The following is an 18,734-nucleotide window of genomic DNA, read 5'->3' as shown; positions in this document are numbered from 1 at the left end:
GGCAGATTTGAAGGACACAGGGACAGTACCTGAAGGGAGAGCAATGTTGACTATATCCATGGACACAGGGTAGTTGGCTGATCAGTAGCTCAGTGAGAATAGGGTCGATGGAGCAGGAGCTGGGTCTCATGGACAAGATGAGCTCTGAGAGGGCATGAGGGAAGATGGGAGAGAAACTCAAGAAAGATGTGGGTTCAGGGCTCGGGAAAGGATGAAATTTAGAGACAGTTTGGTCCGGTGGGCTCGTGGAAGGGAGGGAAGCAGCAGAGGCAGCTGATCGGATTTACTGAATCTCAGTCACAAAGAAGCTCCACAAGCTCCTCACACTTCTTGTTGGAGTTGAGGATGGAAGAGACAGGGGAGAGCGAGAGTACTTCAAAAGGAACTAACTTATATCAGAGATATTAAAAAGTTTCAACACTGCGTATTTCACACAAATCTAATTTATTTGACTTTTAGCCAGAATATTAGCCCCTGTAAATGGGCTGGAGTTTGTTATCAGCAGAAATAGACCCAAATGAACATGGTTCAGTCCTGAATGTGAGGAACAGCAAAATCCAATCAGTCGTTATTTGTGGCCTCGCTGGTGACTCAGCACGTGGGATGACCGAGCGAATCCCTTCCCACACTCGGAGCAGGTGAATGGCCTCTCCCCAGTGTGAGTTCGCTGGTGTTCAGTGAGGTGAGATGATTGTCTGAACCCAGTCCCGCAGTGAGAGCACCTAAACGGTCTCTCGTCAGTGTGAACACGTTGATGGCTCATCAGATTCCCAGAACTTTTATAGCACTTCCCGCAGTCTGGACATTGAAACGGTCTCTCATCAGTGTGAACCCGCTGGTGACTCAGCAGGTGGGATAACTTAGTAAATCCCTTCCCACACTCTAAGCAGGTGAATGGTCTCTCCCCAGTGTGATTGCGCCGATGAATTTCCAGCTGGGATGGAGCAGAGAATCCTTTCCCACAGTCCCCACATTTCCACGGTTTCTCCTCCATGTGACTGCATTTGTGGCTTATGAGGCCTGATGATCGAGCAAATCCTCGTCCACACACACAACACTTGTACGGTTTCTCCCCACTGGGAACAATGCTTTTTCCTTCCATGTTCAAAGTACGATGATATTCAGGATATGATAAATTGAGGACTCTGTCAGATCCTGATGTGATGTGTGGTTTGAGTTTCTGGACTTTGAAGCCTCCCCTTCGAACACCCTGTGAAACTGATTTAAAACAGAAAATAGGGGGTGAGAGAGAACCCACAAAAACACAAAGGCAGGTTGTGAAATTGAGCTGAATGAATCTGGTCATTTGTGGGGCCGGCACTGGGAAAAAGTGACCATGAAAACTGCTGGATTGTCATTCAAACCCCAACTGACCTCTTTGGGAGGAGAGAGAAAGAGGTGAAGAGGGATTTTGTATATCTACAAGACATATTAAGAGAGTAGTTGGCAAAGAAAGTTCGATCTTGAGCTTCATAAATAGTAATATTGATATTGCAACAGGGAAGCTATGATTCTGGTGGCACAGTGGTTAGCACTGCTGCCTCACAGCACCAGGGACCGGGTTCAATTCCGGCTTTGGTGACTGTGTGGAGTTTGCACTTTCTCTCCGTGTCTGCGTGGGTTTCCACCCGGTGCTCAGGTTTCCTCCCACAGTCTAAAGGGCGGCAAGCTAGGTGGATTGACCTTGATAAATTGCCCGTTCATGTCCAGGTTAGGTGGGCTATGGGGCTGCAGGGTTAGATTAGGGGTGTGGGCCTAGGCAGGCTGCCCTTTCAGGGAATCAGTGCCGACCGGATGGGCCGAATGGCCTCCTTCTGCTCTGCAAGAATTCTATGGTTCTAATTCTATTCTATGAATCTTTATAGAGCTCTGGTCACCACTCTTCAGGAAGAATGTGAAGGTTCTTGGAGAAGGTGCAGAGTAGATTTACCAGAATGGTTCCAGCAAAGGAGGTTGAGGGGAGATTTGATTCAGGGACACAAGATTATGCCAGATTTCCATTGGGTGGACAAAGAAACTCTGTTTCCATTCGCTGATCGTACAAGCAGTCGGGACACGATTTAAAGTTTTGGGTAAAATCTGGATTGAACGATATAAGATCCTGAGGGGTCTTGACAGGGTGGATGTGGAGAGGATGTTTCCTCTTGTGGGAGAATTTGGAACAAGGGGGTCACTGTTGCAAAATGAGGGGTCACCCATTTCAGATGGGGACAAGGATTTTTTCGTTCTCTTGAGGGTGGGGAACAGAGAAAAGTAGATCCTTGGAAAATAGAAGACAGGTTTAGACAAAGGATCTGGATCGGCGCAGGCTGGGAGGGCCGAAGGGCCTGTTCCTGTGCTGTAATTTTCTTTGTTCTTTGTAAGACAGGGGATGGCATAGTGCTTAGCATTGCTGCCTCACAGCACCAGGGACCCGGGTTCAATTCCCACCCTGACTGTGTGGAGTTTGCACTTTCTCTCCGTGTACGTGTGATAATTCCTCCAGGTGCTCTGGTTTCCTCCCACTGTTCAAAGATGTGCAGATTAGGTTGAATCGGTTAGGATTGTATTCGCTGGAGTTCAGAAGAATGAGGGGGGGATCAATGGCACAGTGGTTAACTGCCTCATGTCACCGAGGACCCGGGTTCGATCCCGGCCCCAGGTCACTGTCTGTGTGGAGTTTGCACATTCTCCCTGTGTCTGCGTGGGTCTCACCCCCACAAATCCAAAGATGTGCAGGGTAGGTAGATTGGTGTAGAAGCCAGGTATTTCTAATACAACTAATATAGGTAAAAGATAGCTATTTCAGCATAAATATTAAGCCCCAGTTTTAAATACCCATTTTAAAATGAGAATTTCAGTACCCATAACCTCAGGTCATGACAAAACATATGGCTTCAATAGATACATGAAACAGCATAATTCCATCATAGATTAAAACAGCACAGTTGCAAGATGATTTGACACTGCATGTGCTACTGTCAAGGACAAGGGCTGAATTCCATGGCAACGAGGTGGCAGGAGTCCAGTGCAGTTTGTAGAGCATTGAATCAAATATATATTTGATTCTAGCTTTCTCGATATGAAGTCTCCATTGTTACATTAGCCAAGCTAGCTTAACACCAGTTTATTGCTGGTAAAGATTAGCAGAATATCACATTCCATAACATGCAGACATGAAACAATTAAAAGCTAATGTTGCACATTGAAGATGGACGGCTTGCGGTCAAATCAAATGTGTTTGAGTCTAACCCAAACCAATTAGGATTATATTGGGGTGTGATTAGATGACTTAAGACAGATAGGAAAGTGTATAAATAAAAGGTTTCCGCCCGCTGTTTTAGTCTGTCAAGAGTGTTAGTCTGTCTGTCTGTTAGTCAGTCTGTCCTTAATAGTCTGTCTTTAATTCTCTTAGTCTGTCTGTTTAGTAACTGTCTTTAAGTCTGTCCTTAGTAAGTCTGTCCTTAATGTTCTGTCTTTAATTCTCTGAGGCTGTTTGTCTGTCAGTCTGTCTTTGAAGTGATGTAGTGTTTCTGACTTTGAGTTAGAGTTTAGCTGAAGATTAGCTCTCTCTCTCTCTTCATGTTTCATTTCCAGATTTTAATCTTTTAAAAGTTACTTTCGAGCTGTCTGCCGAAGCAAAAAGATAATGTCTTTGATTCTCTGAAAGCTTCAAATTGTCTACGAATTGCCTTTTAAATGACTTTCAAATTGTAATCAATAGAAGACAAATAAAAGAATTATTTTTGGCACCTGAGAAGTTTAAACTGCAAATTGCTGCTGAGTTCCAGTAATCGGAAAGTGCTACTGGTAACCGACTAGTAGAAATAATATAAATTCCTTCAACTTTACACAGTCGAATAATACTAGGAATCCAACAACTTGGCGTAGTCCAAAAATATTTTTAGATCTTTCAACTTGTCGTAGTTCGGCAGGTTAAGATCCTTCAATTAAGATTCCTACAACTGGCCACACTAAAATTGCCCCTTAATTGAAAAAAAAGAATTGGGCACTCTAACAAAAAGCAGGGTGAGACAGAGTAGATTCAGGAAGGATATTCCTGAGAGTGGGTGTGTCCAGAAATAGGGGTCACAGTTTGAGGATACGGGGTAGACCATTTCGGACAGAGATGAGGTGAAATTTCTTCACCCAGAGAGTGGTGAGCCTATGGAATTCGTCGCCACAGGAACTAATTAAGGCCAAAACATTGTATATTTTCAAGAAGTAGTTAGATACAACACTTAGGGTGAAGGGGATCAAAGGATATGGGGGGAAAGTGGGATTAGGCTATTGAGCCTAATCAGCTCTGGTCATAATGAATGGTGGAGCAGGCTCGAAGGGCCAAATGGTCCCCTCCTGCTCCTATTTTCTACGTTGCTCCGTATCTATGCATGTAAATGGTCCAGGAGGTATGAGGAAGAATGTTTTTCCACAGCCAGTGGCAATGACCTTAAACTTGTTGCCGATGACGGAGTTTGGAAATAGACACAAGAAATGATTTTTTTTTTTTAGTTGGATAGAAACCTGAGAGAAATAAAGCTGTGAGGATACAGAGACAGAGCAGGAGAATGACTCTGACTGGATTGCTCCAGATAATAATAATAATCTTTATTAGTGTCACAAGTAAACTTACATTAACACTGCAATGAAATTACTGTGAAAATCCCCAAGTCGCCACACTCCGGGCATCTGTTCGGGTGCACAGAGGGAGAATTCAGAATGTCCAATTCACCTAACAAGCATGTCTTTCGGGACTTGTGGGAGGAAACCGCAGCACCTGGAGGAAACCCACAACAGACACGGGGAGAACGTGTAGACTCCGCACAGACAGTGACCCAAGCCGGGAATCGAACCCGGGTCCCTGGCGCTGTGAAGCAACAGTGCTAACCACCGTGCCGATTAGAGAGCTAGCATGGACTCAATGGACCGAATGCGCTTCTCTGCCCATAATGACTCTGACATTTTTTGGTCTTTTACATTTAAAAAAATAAATTTAGAGTGCCCAATTCATTTTTTTCCAATTAAGGAGCAATTTAGCGTTGTCAATCCACCTAACCTGCACATCTTTGGGCTGTAGGGGCGAAACCCACGCAAACATGGGGAGAATGTGCAGACTCCACATGGACAGTGACCCAGAGCCGGGATCGAACCTCGGCACCGTGAGGCAGCAGTGCTACTTACTACGCCACCGTGCTGCCAGCTGACTCTGACATTTTTGTCTAATCTCGCCTTGTAATTTAACCCCGGGGGGTTCAGATTAATCTGTGCTACACTCCCTCCGAGGCCATTCTATCCTTCCGCAGGTTTGTTGCCGAGAACTGAACACAGTTCTCCAGGTTTGGTCTAACCAGGGTTTGTGAATCTCGGGGCTTTTTCAGTCACACTGAGACCTGAAATCTTCCCTCACAGACAGAACAGACAAACCTTTTACCTTCCACACCCAGATGCTGCTGATGTTCAGTTTCTAATGAATCAAGTGACTCTGTCAGATCACGATGTGACGTTTGGTTTGAATTTCCCGTCTGTTAAACCTCCATTTCCAATATCCTGTAAATTTACAGAAACCTCATTGTCAGTTTAGGATAGAAATTCACAACATTCTCTTCTCACCAACTTTGATTAAATGTATTCCTGGAGGTTTGATCACATGACCTGCCCCCATCCTCCAGCCATTAATCGGTCAACACATCCATCCTTGTGACACACTGCCTTCCTCGGCCAACTGGGAAGCAAAAGGCCTCATTACCGTACAGGACAGTGTTTGACTAGTGCAGCACGGCGGTGCAGTAGTTAGCACTGCAGTCTCACTGCGCCGAGGTCACAGGTTCAATCCCGGCTCTGGATCACTGTCCGTGTGGAGTTTGCACTTCTCCCAGTGTTTGTGTGGGTTTCACCCCCACAACCCAAAGAGATCAGTGTTGGGCCCACAATTGTTCACAATTTACAGAGATGATTTGGAGTTGAGGACCAAGTGCAATGTGTCCAAGTTTGCAGACAACACTAAGATGAGTGGCAAAGCAACAAGTGCAGAGGATACCGGAAGTCTGCAGAGGGATTTGGATAGGTTAAGTGAATGGGCTAGGGTCTGGCAGATGGAATACAATGTTGCCAAATGTGAGGTTATCCATTTTGGTAGGAATAACAGCAAAAGGGATTATTTAAATGATAAAATATTAAAACATGCTGCTGTGCAGAGAGACCTAGGTGTGCTCGTGCATGAGTCGCAAACAGTTTACAGGTGCAACAGGTGATTAAGAAGGCAAATGGAGTTTTGTCCCTCATTGCGAGAGGGATGGAGTTCAAGACTAGGGAGGTTATGCTGCAATTGTATAAGGTGTTCGTGAGGCCACACCTGGAGTATTGTGTTCAGTTTTGGTCTCCTAACTTGAGAAAGGACGTACTGGCACTGGAGGGTGTGCAGAGGAGATTCACTAGGTTAATCCCAGAGTTGAGGGGGTTGGATTACGAAGAGAGGTTGAATAGACTGGGACTGTACTCGTTGGAGTTTAGAAGAATGCGGGGGGATCTTATAGATACATATAAAATTATGAAGGAAATATGATAGGATAGATGCGGGTAGGTTGTTTCCACTGACGGGTGAAAGCAGAACTAGGGGGCATAGCCTCCTCGGAGGAACCTCTTCACCCAAAGGGTTGTGAATCTATGGATTTCCTTGCCCAGTGAAGCAGTAGAGGCTCCTTCATTAAATGTTTTTAAGATAAAGATAGATAGTTTTTTTGAAGAATAAAGGGATTAAGGGTTATGGTGTTCGGGCTGGAAAGTGGACTTGAGTCCACAAAAGATCAGCCATGATCTCATTGAATGGTGGAGCAGGCTCGAGGGGCCAGATGGCCTACTTCTACTCCTAGTTCTTATGTTCTTATGCACAGGTTAGGTGCATTGGGCATGCTGAATTGTCCCCGAATTGGAAAAAGTGAATTGTGCACTCTAAATTTATTTTTAAAAAGGACAGTGATTGACTGTCAGTCAATCAACCATCATCCCATTTTCAATATTTTTATATCCGCTGAAGAGAAATGTTCAAAAATATTTTTGACTGTCCCAATGATTTTCCAGACACCCAGACATGAATCTCACCAAGGCAGAAGGTAAAATTTGAATTCATTGAAAGTTTTCTGATGACCATGAAACCATTGTCGATTGTTGAAAAGACCCATCTGGTTCACGCCTGTCCTTCAGTGAAGGAAATCTTCTATCCTTACCTGGTCTGGCCTACATGTGACCCCAGATCCACAGTCAGCTGGTTGACACTTAAAATGCTCTCTGAGATGCCCTCAGTTCAAGGACAATTAGGGATGGGCAGTGATGGCTGGCCCAGCCAGCGACACCCACATCCCGTGGATGAACAAAGAACAAAGAAAAGTACAGCACAGGAACAGGCCCTGCGGCCCTCCCAGCCTGCACCGACCATGCTGCCCGTCTAAACTAAAATCTTCTACACTTCTTGGGTCCATATCCCTCTATTCTCATCCTATGTTATAGATTGGAGTGGGCGAATGATTTCCTTTCTGCTGTGGAGAAGCTGTGTTTCTTTCTCCCAGAGAGGTAGGTTTTCACTGAGGAAGCAAAGCAGCTTTCGGAATACAGAATGAATCTGTCGGTAAATGTTTGAGGGGCTGTGACCACAACAATATCAGATTTCATAGAATCATAGAATTAACAGTGCAGAAGAAGGCCATTCGGCCCGTTGAGTCTGCACCGGCCCTAGGAAAGGGCATCCTACCCAAGCTCACACATCCACCCTCCCGTAACCCATTAACCCCACCCAACCTTTTTGGACACTAAGGGCAATTTAGCATGGCCAATCCACCTAACCTGCACATCTTTGGACTGTGGGAGGAAACCGGAGCACCCGGAGGAATCCCACGCAGACGCAGGGAGAATGTGCAGACTCCACACAGACAGTGACCCAAGCCGGGAATCGAACCTGGGACCCTGGAGCTGTGAAGCAACTGTGCTAACCACCGTGTGCCATTGTGCTACCGTGCTGCCCTGAAGAATGGAAAATAAAATCTGCCATCCTTACCTGGTCTGGCTGACACGATTCCAAACCACAGCAATGTGGTTGACTCTTTAAATGCCCTCCGAGATGGCCGAGCAAGCCACTCGGTTTAAGGAAAATTAAGGATGGGCAATAAATGTTGGCCCAGCCAGTGACTCCCACAAATGATTAAAATAAAATCCCAGAGACTCCAGTCTCAGTTAATCCGGGAGAGTTGGCATCCGGTCCAGACTCGCAGCGCAAAATAATAATAATAATCACTTTCTGTCACAAGTCGGCTTCAACGAAGTTACTGTGAAAAGCCCCTAGTCGCCACATTCCGGCGCCCTGTTCGGGGAGGCTGTTACGGGAATTGAACCCGCGCTGCTGGTCTTGTTCTGCATTACAAGCCAGCTGCCTTAGCCCACTGTGCTAAACCAGCCCCTTCCCAGCGGCACCTTGTCCTCTGTAAAGATGGCAGCCGGTAACCCGGGCCTGTCACTGCTCAGCTCTCACTCTGTTCGGTGCTGTTTAAGACGGGACCGTTAACATTTTCCTCGGGAGTTGAAGCCTCCACGGGGTATTTATGAAGCCTCCCGGCTCACTGCGCAGCTTCTATTGCTCCCCGGACACCACCGGCTCCAATCCTGGAAGTCGCTCGACTTTCTTTCCCGCTCCTCGCACCATCAGTGACAACCTGAACTGTACATGCGCCGATCACAGTCCGAACAGCGCATGCTCCAGTCACAGCCGGACTCTGCGCATGTGCGAGGAACTTCTGTCATGTGGATAGAGCACATTCTCAACTGCTACGCATGTTGGGTAATAAACCCACCATTGAAATGGATATTTTTGATACAAATTATGCTTTGCGAACTGATTACGATTCGTAACATTGGGCCAAGGCAACACCCACATCCCAAGAACACATAACGGAAAGTCGGCAGTTAGAAAGGCAAATGCAATGTTCGCATTCATTTCAAGAGAGCTACAATACAAGATGAATGGGGATGAGAAACATATCAGCCAGGATCGAATGGCAGAGCAAACTCGAAAACTCGATGGGCTGAATGACCTAATTCTGCTTCTCTATCTTTTTTTAATGAGGGGATCTCATAGAAACATTTGCAAAAAGATTGTTGGAATCCATTCCAGACCTGGATACAGATCAATTGATTCTTGGAGGAGACTTCAATTGTGTTCTGGATCCTAAATGGACTGGTCCAAGCTGATTCAACCACAACAAAAACATGAAAAAGGAATGAAACCAGACGGACCACCCGGCATCGACCCAGGCACCAGAAACGACAATGGCAAACCCAGCAAAAGATTTTTTTAAACTGTTCCCATCAGTAGATTGTAAAAGGTTTACGGGACACAGATTTAAGATTGTGAACAAGATCTACAGGGGAGATAGGAGGTAGACATTTTATACAGTGAGTGATAATGAAATGGAACTCAATGCTTACACACAAAGGTCAATAATCTCGAACAGTGGTGTTAGAATTCGATGTGAGGATTGGTTGTGAGTTTCCTGTCTGCAAATCCCTTTCTGAGCCCCTGTGAAAGAAGTTTACAAAGCATCACTGTCAGTCCAGAAATAACATTCAGGAAAGATAAACATTTCTCCTGGTTTGAATTTGCTGTGTGTAAATCCTCCCCTACCAATCCCCTGGAAAAGGAGTTTCCAAAATTAATCGTGGTCAGTCCAGGATAGAAATTCACAACATTCTCCCCTCCTGCTTCCTGGTCCAGGATGACCGCTCATGCCCCCCGCTGCACACTGTCCCTCTTGTCATCAGCAGTCCCCTGATTTGAGGGTGACATCTACTCAGGGTTGTGAGTTTCTGCCCTGGGTCTTCATGTGGCTGAACAGAGCCGCAGAGCATTGGACACATGGGGCAGGATGTCTAATAAGACAGTGAAATCCGGAGAGCAGGACTTACTTTCTTTTCTTTCTCTCTCTGCCACTGCTTTGCATCATCAATAAGACATTGGGACTTAAAGACTAATCCAGTTTGATGGACAAGTTGTCTCCATTCTGAACAATGGGGAACAAGCTCCTCCCACTCATTGAAACATCGCCTCGACAAAGATGACAAACGCGCATGCGCCCTGATGCACATCCTATAAAGATGGCGGCCGGTGACCCGAGCTGAACATGAGGAGCTGCAGCTCCGCTCGGTACAAACGGGGTCCCGGAAACTCTTTTCCGAGGATTGCAGCTGACAACAGCTTTACACAAGGTTTCCGCCCACCTCCGCGATCTCTCGCTCCCTCCATATTGTTAAACGCCTGTTACAAATTTCGGATCTGAAGAAGATGCTCTTCTCCTTCGCCATTACCAATACTGCGCATGCTTCAATCACAGCGGACCCCGCCCTTCATTCACTCCGATTGCTGGAGGACCAGCCGCTCCAGATCGGTCCTTCCTCTTCCTATTGGTCCGGAGCTGCCATCAATCACCCGGGCATTGTGATGGTTTCAGATGGTGAGAGCGGCCACAGGCTCAGGCTGACTCGCTGATTGTGCAATAATAAGTGAGAGTCTCAGTGGGACAATCAGATAATAATAGTGGAGATGGGGCCCAGAGGAGAAACAGCAAAGGATTCACTCACTTTGAGAGTAACAAACACAGTGTCTGTTCCAATAAGTCAGGCTGCAGTGTGTGAGTGAACGCATCTTTGGATCCAGTGTAGAATTATAGAATCCCCTCAGTGCTGGAGGAGGCCATTCGGCCCAGTGAATCTACACCGACCCTCTGAAAGGTCACCCTACCTTGGCCATTCCGCCATCCTAACCCCGTAACCCCACCCAGGGATAATTTAGCACAGCCAATCCACCTAACCTGCACATCTTTGGACTGTGGGAGGAAACCTTCGCAGCCACGGGAAGAATGTGCAAACTCCACACAGACAGTGACCCAAGGTCGGAATCGAACCCAGGTACCTGGTGCTTGAGGCAACAGTGCTAACTACCGAGCCACCCCCGTAACTCTGTCATGATGAGACAATAACCTGCCTGTTATTCCAATTTTGGTGTGTGTTACTCTGTTACTCTCAACATTAGACATTAACCTGCCTGATATTCCAATTCTGATGTGTGCTCCTCTGTTACTGTTATCATTAGACAATAATAGGACGGCAAGATGCAAGGTAGCATTGATATTTTGAAATTTCTGTGTTACAATGAGTGTCACTGGGAGGTGTGTGATAAAATAGGAATGGAAACATCATGACAAAGGGTGGCACGGTGGCAGTGGTTAGCACTGCTGCCTCACGGTGCTGAGGACCCAGGTTCGATCTCAGCCCTGGATCACTGGCTGTGTGGAGTTTGCACATTCTCCCTGTGTCTCCGTGGGTCTCACCCCCACAACCCAAAGATGTGCGGTTAGGTGTATTGGCCACGCTTTTGAGGTCCACCAACAAAATAGAACAAAGAAAACAAACTTGGGGACAAAGCAAAAAGGGCCGCTCCCGTTAGGGGCACTGCCGGAACGTAACAAAGATCAGCAGAAACTTACAAACATCGAATGAGAGTGCATTTAAAGGGGTCAATAAAGCACCCCAACCCCTGCGGTGCCCGCCGGGCACGGAAGGCTTTGATGGTGCCCATGGACACTGCATGCTCCTTTACTAGGGACACCCAGCCGTGAATGTAGCCGCAGAAAAATAGCAAACAGTCTGGTCGGATGGCCCCCTCAGTTACCCGCTGACTGGACCTATAAATGACGCTCTTCGCCAGGCCCAGAAGCAGGTTCACAAGGAGGTAAGTGCTGCTGGTTCGCGAGGTCTTCGGCCCAAGTAGGACTCAGCAAAAACACAGTCCATGCTCCCACCCTTGAAAAACCACCCAATGGAATCCACCTCCTCCCTGCTGGTATGTGGAGTCTTCAGTCCGGGAGGGGGCTCAGCAAACACACTGCCCACTCGATTCTCCCTGCCCCGGAACAAGCACACCGGATCGAATAAGGAAGGTTTTGTCCTTGCTGAAGGCAGATGTTATCAGTTGGGAGGACTGGGCCGGGTCCTCAACCCGGGAGGGGCCCAGCAAACAAGCAGTCCAAAGGGCTTTACTCCCATCTTGTTTTGAAGTTACATCCTTGTTGTTGTCCATCTCTCCCCTCGCCTTCCTTCTCTCACCTCTCCTTCCTCCAGGCAGCTCAGCCGCAACCAGCACTGGAAACAGGCAGCAAACTGAGCAACGGCAACAGCAACAGAGAGAGAGAGAGAGAGAGAAGGAACAGCAGCAGCAGCAACAGACAGAGAGAGAGAGAGAGAGAGAGAGAGAGCAGCAACAGACAGAGAGCGAGAGAGAGCAGCAACAGAGAGAGAGATCAGCAGCAGCCACTCTCGACCACAGCAACAACCTCACAACACCAAAGTTTGCACTGGGAGTGCCAGCTTCGGATTGGCCATGCTAAATTGCCCCTTAATTGGAAGCAAATAATTGGGGACTCTAAATTTATAATTAATAATAATAATACTCACCTCTGTCGCTATTTTGGTGTTTTCAAGTTTACAATCTCCTGCTGCAACCTTCGGCTGGAAAGATATCAGAAGCTTTGGAAGCAGCTGTAAAAGGAAATTATAATGGTCAGAAATGTTAGTCGAGGTTAGAAATTAAGAACAGACAAACATTTATCTTGGTTTGAGTTTGCTGGGTGTAAATCCTCCCCTAACCCACGGTAAAAGGAGTTTCCAAAATCCACCACTCTTCGAGTCCAGGATAGAAGTTCCAAACATTCTCTCCCCTTGTTGCCAGTCCCAGGATTATTTAATGAGGGTTATACTTGCTTTGGAGGCAGTTCAGTGAAGTTTCACTAGTCTGATTTCTGGGATGGGAGTTTGTTTTATGGAGCAAGATTGAGCCTGATTGGTCTGTACCCAATGGAGTTTAGAAGAATGAGAGGTGATCTTATTGAAACATCTAAGATTCTGAGGGGTTTTGATGAAAGAATATTTTCCCACATGGGGATTCAGGAACTAAGGGGCACAGTTTAAAGATGAGAGTTCTCCAATTTGACACTGAGGTAAGGAGAAATGTCTTCCCTCAGAGGCTCATCAGTCTGTGGATAAAAGCAAATTACTGTGGATGCTGGAATCTGAAACAAAAACAGAAAATACTGGACAATCTCAGCAGATTTGACAGTATCTGTGGAGAGAAAAGGGAGCTAACGTTTTGAGTCTGGATGACTCTTTGTCAAAGCTGAGTTTGTGGAATTCTCTTTCCAGAGAGCAGTGGCGCTGGATCACTGAATATGCTCAAAGCGGAGTTAGTCTTTTTTTATATACTGGGGTGACAACATTTTTTGGGGAAGGCAGGAAAATTTAATTAAGGGCACATTCGTATCAGCCATGCCTTTATTGAATGGCGAATGGCCTACTCCTGCTGCTAATTCTGATGTTATTATTAGTCTGTTCAGCGGATTGCCACACATGCCAGTAGCACCTTTCCTCTCTGGAGGGGCCTGTCAATCATCGAGACAATGATTTTCTCTTCTGGTCACCGGGATCCTGAAGCACCGCTTCTGTTACGTCATCAAGGTGGCCCCTCAGCCGCGCCGCTAAACAAAGATGGCGGCCGTGGAACTGGGCCTCATGCCGGATAAAAGCTCCGCAGCTGCAAACGCGGGATTTGCAGGGTCTTATTCCGGCCTTGTGACCAGCAGGGGGTGTTTATGAAGCCTTCACTCCCTCCCCACCCCGACTCCCGGCTCTATTCCTCCCTCCGCCTCACCGACTCTCATCGCCCCAAACAGCCGCTCCCGCACTCGCAGACTTCCGAACAAAGTGACACTGCGCATGCTCCAGATACAGCCCAACATTGCGTTTGCGCAGTGGACTCCTGTGGAGTGAATCGGGCACATTCTCAGCTGCAGGGAATGTTGGGTAATCGCCGCACCAATGAAACTGCAGTCAATACAAAATGACTTGGTTACCAATTTCTAAAAATAATCAAAAAAATTGTCAATGGTTATTCTGCTGATCTTCATTTCTCAAAATGATTAAATGCTGCTGTCCTGTGGAACAATGCAGAACTTAAGTTTTTTCCCCCCAATGGGCCCTTCCTCTCTCCTCCCCAGAAGATGCAAACTCTTGTTGGGTTCAATTCCAGAATCAGTAATTCTTTCTTCTTCTTCCCTCTTGCTCATGGTACTTAATGTTCAGTGTTTTCTGGAATGATCCAGCACAGATGGAAGTCACTCGGCACACCATGTCTGTACTGATTCTGTACAAGAGCTACCACTTTTCTGGTTAAATTCCATTTGCCACTGTTCTGTCCATATCACCTACCCATCTGTTTCATCCCGTAATTTAAGGCTTTCTCCTCACCAGTTATCACACCAACAATTTTCCATCTGCAAACTTATTGATCATATCACCTACCTTCATGTATTTCAAGTCCTCTATTTTATATATAATTACTATTGGTGGCTGAGGATGCACCAGGATCTCCAACAGCACCTCAACCTGTGTTTCTTTCCTGTGAGACAATCGAGATTTAATAGCTCTGGAGAAACAATGCTGAAAAAGCTGATGTTCTGGTGAAGGCTAATAACTGCATGCTGCCTTCTCAGTCTCTGAATTTACTCGACTCCAGTTCACTCCCCACTTATGTGATAAGCATTGACCATAATGACTGGCAAGAGTTTGCTGCCAATTAGTCACTATCATGACAACGTGCGCATCAAACAGCATCACTGGGGTGGCATGGTAGCACAGTGGTTAGCACTATTGCTTCACAGCACCAGGGTCCCGGGTTCAATTCCCGCTTGGGTCACTGCCTGTGTAGAATCTGCACTTTCTCCCCGAAAGACGTGCTTGTTAGGTGAATTGAACATTCACCTGAACAGGTGCTGGAGTGTGGCGACTAGGGGATTTTCACAGTAACTTCATTGCAGTGTTACTGTAAGCCTACTTATGACAATAAAGATGATTTTTTAATTTTTATTGATGTTCTTGCAAAATATTGACCTGCTTTAATTTAATTGATAATCTACTTTCATAATGGAGGTGTCACTGTGAAGAATGTGTCAGTCAGTGAGGATTAATCAGCATTTTCTAATTGGAGATGTTAATCAGAGGAAGCACTCAGACACTGAATTGTAGAGTTTTTTTACAAAAACTTAGGACTGAAGTAATAATTCATAATTTTATTGTTCACCAGTTTCTTTGGGAGTTCTTAAATCGAAGGATAAGATCACAGATGATGATTTAAAAAGGGACCCTGCCATCACAAAAACCAACATATATCTTGAAGATTAAACTCCAGCCAGTTAATGTTAGGAGGAAAGTAAATAATAATAATCTTTATTGTCACATAGAGGCTTACACTGCAATGAATGACTGTGAAATGCCCCTCGTCGCCACATTTTGGAGCCTGTTCGGGTACACTGAGGGAGAATTCAGAATGTCCAAATTGCCAACAGTATGTCTTTCAGGACTTGTGGGAGGAAACCGGAGCATCCGGAGGAAACCCACACAGACACAGGGAGAACGTGCAGACTCCGCACAGACAGTGACCCAAGCCAGGAATCGAACCAGGGACCCTGGCGCTGTGAAGCATTCAGGAGCATTAAGGGAGCATTAAGGTTCAGACAGTATAATACCACTAGGAACGATAGAGAAATAACAGAAATATTAAATAATTACTTTGCATCATTGTTTCCCAAGGAGATAGAACAGGTCAACAGGACATCGAATGATGAGGTGATTATTGATTACACTAATCAAACTCAAAGAGGATAAAGCCCCTGATCCGAATGGATTACATCCACGTATTTTAAAAGATTCTAAGGGAGAGACATTACTGCTCAAATTTAATAATTCATTAAAAAGGTTCAGTTCTAAAAGACTGGCAGCTCAGTAATGTAATTCCTATATTTGAAATGGTGGACAGAACATGCCCAGGAAATTATGAAGCAATTAGCTTCACATTGGTAAATAATCGAATCCCGAGTAAAGGAGGGCATTTTTAAAATCTGGGAAAGATAAACATAACAAAGAATAGTCAATATAGATTTCAAATGGGAAAATCTTGTCTGACCAAAGTTATGTGTCTTGCTGCTTGTGCGTGTGCTGCTCATCATTAGGTGTAAGCAACCTTCCTCCCCAATGTGGTTCCTGAGAATTCCATTGAGTGATTTGAATGGTACGATTAGAGTCAGAGAGTTTTTCCAGGAGTGAAAGGGCGCTTTAACCCATCGTGTCTCCACCAGCCATCAAGCATCTATTTACTCTAATCCCATTTTCCAGCACTTAGTCCGTTGCCTTCCATGCAATGGCATTTGAAATGTTCATCTAAATACTTCTTAAATGTTGTGAAGTTTACATTCTCTACCACACTTTCAGGTTGTGAGTTCCAGATTCCCACGACCCTCTGGGTGAAAAAGTTTTTCTTCGCATCTCCTATAAACCTCCTGCCATTACCCAAAATCTATGCCCCTGCTTATTGACACCTCCGGTAAGGGGAAAGTTTCCTCCTATGCCCACTGGTTATTGACTCTTCTGCTCAGGGAAAAGGTTCCTTCCTATTCACCCCATCTATTCACCACTAATTCACTCAATAATTTTATATACCTCAATCAGGTCCCCTTCAGCCTTCTCTGCTCCAAGGAAAACAATCCCAGCCGATCCAGTCTCTCTTGATAGCGAAATACTCCAGCCCAGGACATCCTGGTGAATCTACTCTGCATCCTCTCAAGTGCAATCACTTCCTTCCAGAACTGCACACACGACTCCAGCTGTGGTCTAACAAGCATTTTATACCGCTCCATTATAACCTCCCTGTTCTTATATTCTATGCCTCAGTTAATAAAGGCAAGCATTCCATATTCCTTTTTAATCACCCTATCTATCTGGCCTCCTGTCTTCAGAGACCTATGGATATGCCTACCAAGGTCCCTCTGATCCTCTCGGGTCCTACCATGAATTGTTGATTCTCTTGTTTGCAAATTCTTTACCCAGCGTGAAACTGCAGGCTGACGGTGTGCTGTGTAAAACCTAACATTCCACAGGCCCCACTTTCCTGGAACAACATGAAGAATCTGTTTAAAGCCACAAACAGAAAGGTCCAGTTTTCTTCTGGAGTTGAGACAAATCTCAATCAAAATAATGCAGAGTTTCAGCCTATGAGGGAGATCCGCGCTCAGCCCTGCCCCTCATTCACTCTGATTGGTTGGAGGACCTCCACAACCCAAAGATGTTCAGGGTAGGTGGATTGGCCATGCTAAAATTGCCCCTTAATTGGAAAAATAAATTCGGTAATCTAAATTAATTTTTTTTCAGAAGAAAATCTTTTCCTACAGACAGAACAGACAAACATTTCTTCTTCCACATTCACAGGCCAATGATATTCAGGTCCCGATGATTGGAGTGACTGTTAAATCCTGATGTGAAGTTTGATTTGAGTTTCCATCTGTAAATCCTCCCCTTGTAATATCCTGTAAAAGGAGTTTACAAAAGTCATCACTAGGGGCAGGAACGGTGGCTCAGTGGTTAGCCAAGGACCTGGGTTTGATCCTGGCCCCTGGTCACTCTCCGTATGGAGTTTGCACATTCTCCCCGATTCTGTGTGGGACTCACCCCCACAATCCAAAAAGGTGTGCACGGTCGGTGAATTGGCGTCACTAAAATTACGCCTCAATTGAGAGAAAGAAAATTGGATAATCTTAAATTTTTAAAATTCAAAATAAACAAATGCCATCACTGTCAATCCAGGATAGAAATTCTGAACAAACTATTCTAGTTTCTCTGGAACATTTTTCCCCGTTCCACACACTCTCCATCCTCCCTGGGCTGAAATCCAAACCCATCTCACCATCTGCACCATTTCTTTTCTCCACTCCCAGTTTTCTCCCTCCCTCTCCTCTGCCTGGGTTCAGTTCTCCAACTCCTGTCTGCAGACTGACAATAAAACCAATGGGTCTTATTGGGGGTTTGGGGCCTCCAGCGGGTGTTTGTGAATCCTCCCTGCCCTCCTGTCAGGGTTTCCTTCCTTGCCAGAGATCAGAGTCCTCATTGATGATTTGAGCCGAAACGTGAACCACATTAATTGGGAAAAAAATATGTTCATGTAGGTTTGTGGCTCCACAAAGTGTTTCCAACACCTCCCACCCATTTCAACAGGTTGACGCATTTATTTGTCTGACAAAAAGAATGATCTCTGCTCACACCATGGTTAGCACTGCTGCCTCACGGTGCCAAGGACCCGTGTTCAATCCCAGCCCTGGGTCACTGTCCGTGTGGAGTTTGCACATTCTTCCCGTGTTTGCGTGTGTCTCACATCCACAACCCAAAGATGTGCAGGGTAGGTGGATTGGCCACGATAAATTGCACATTAATTGGAAAAAAATAACTGGTCACTCAAAATTTATTTCAAAAAAGGATTGTCTCTTTTCTTTTTTTTAAATATAAATTTAGAGTGCCCAATTCATTTTTTTTACAATTAGTGGGCAATTTAGCGTGGCCAATCCACCTACCCTGCACTTTTGGGTTGTGGGGGTGAAACCCACGCAAACACGGGGAGAATGTGCCAACTCCACAAGGACAGTGACCCAGAGCCGAGATCGAGCCTGGGACCTCGGTGCCGTGAGGCAGCAATGCTAACCACTGCGCCACCGTGCTGCCCGATTGTCTCTTTCCTAATGTTCACAATTAAAGGGGTGGGTTCCCCAGGAGATGGCTGACATTTCAGGGGACAGTAAATTAATAATTGACAGAGATATGGCTCGTGTTGTTACATGGTACAG

General features: G+C 45.7%; 1 long non-coding RNA gene across 2 annotated transcripts; it reads right to left on the bottom strand.

The window, feature by feature from the left end:
- Positions 1–427: 427 nt before the first annotated feature.
- On the bottom strand, positions 428–13,794 carry LOC140421770 (uncharacterized). 2 transcript variants are annotated; one of them, XR_011947056.1, is made up of 5 exons: positions 13,721–13,794; positions 12,472–12,555; positions 9,451–9,541; positions 5,411–5,526; positions 428–1,218 (listed from the first exon to the last, which is right to left on the bottom strand). It is a non-coding gene; the product is annotated as an uncharacterized lncRNA (long non-coding RNA). The 2 variants fall into 2 exon arrangements; XR_011947057.1 differs by lacking the exon at positions 13,721–13,794 and adding an exon at positions 13,433–13,669.
- Between the last annotated feature and the right edge of the window lie 4,940 nt (positions 13,795–18,734).

Source organism: Scyliorhinus torazame, chromosome 5 (assembly GCF_047496885.1).
Source record: "Scyliorhinus torazame isolate Kashiwa2021f chromosome 5, sScyTor2.1, whole genome shotgun sequence".
Taxonomy (NCBI): Eukaryota; Metazoa; Chordata; class Chondrichthyes; order Carcharhiniformes; family Scyliorhinidae; genus Scyliorhinus; species Scyliorhinus torazame.
The sequence above is the reverse complement of the archived record's forward strand: the minus strand, read 5'-3'. Positions and strand labels throughout refer to the sequence as shown.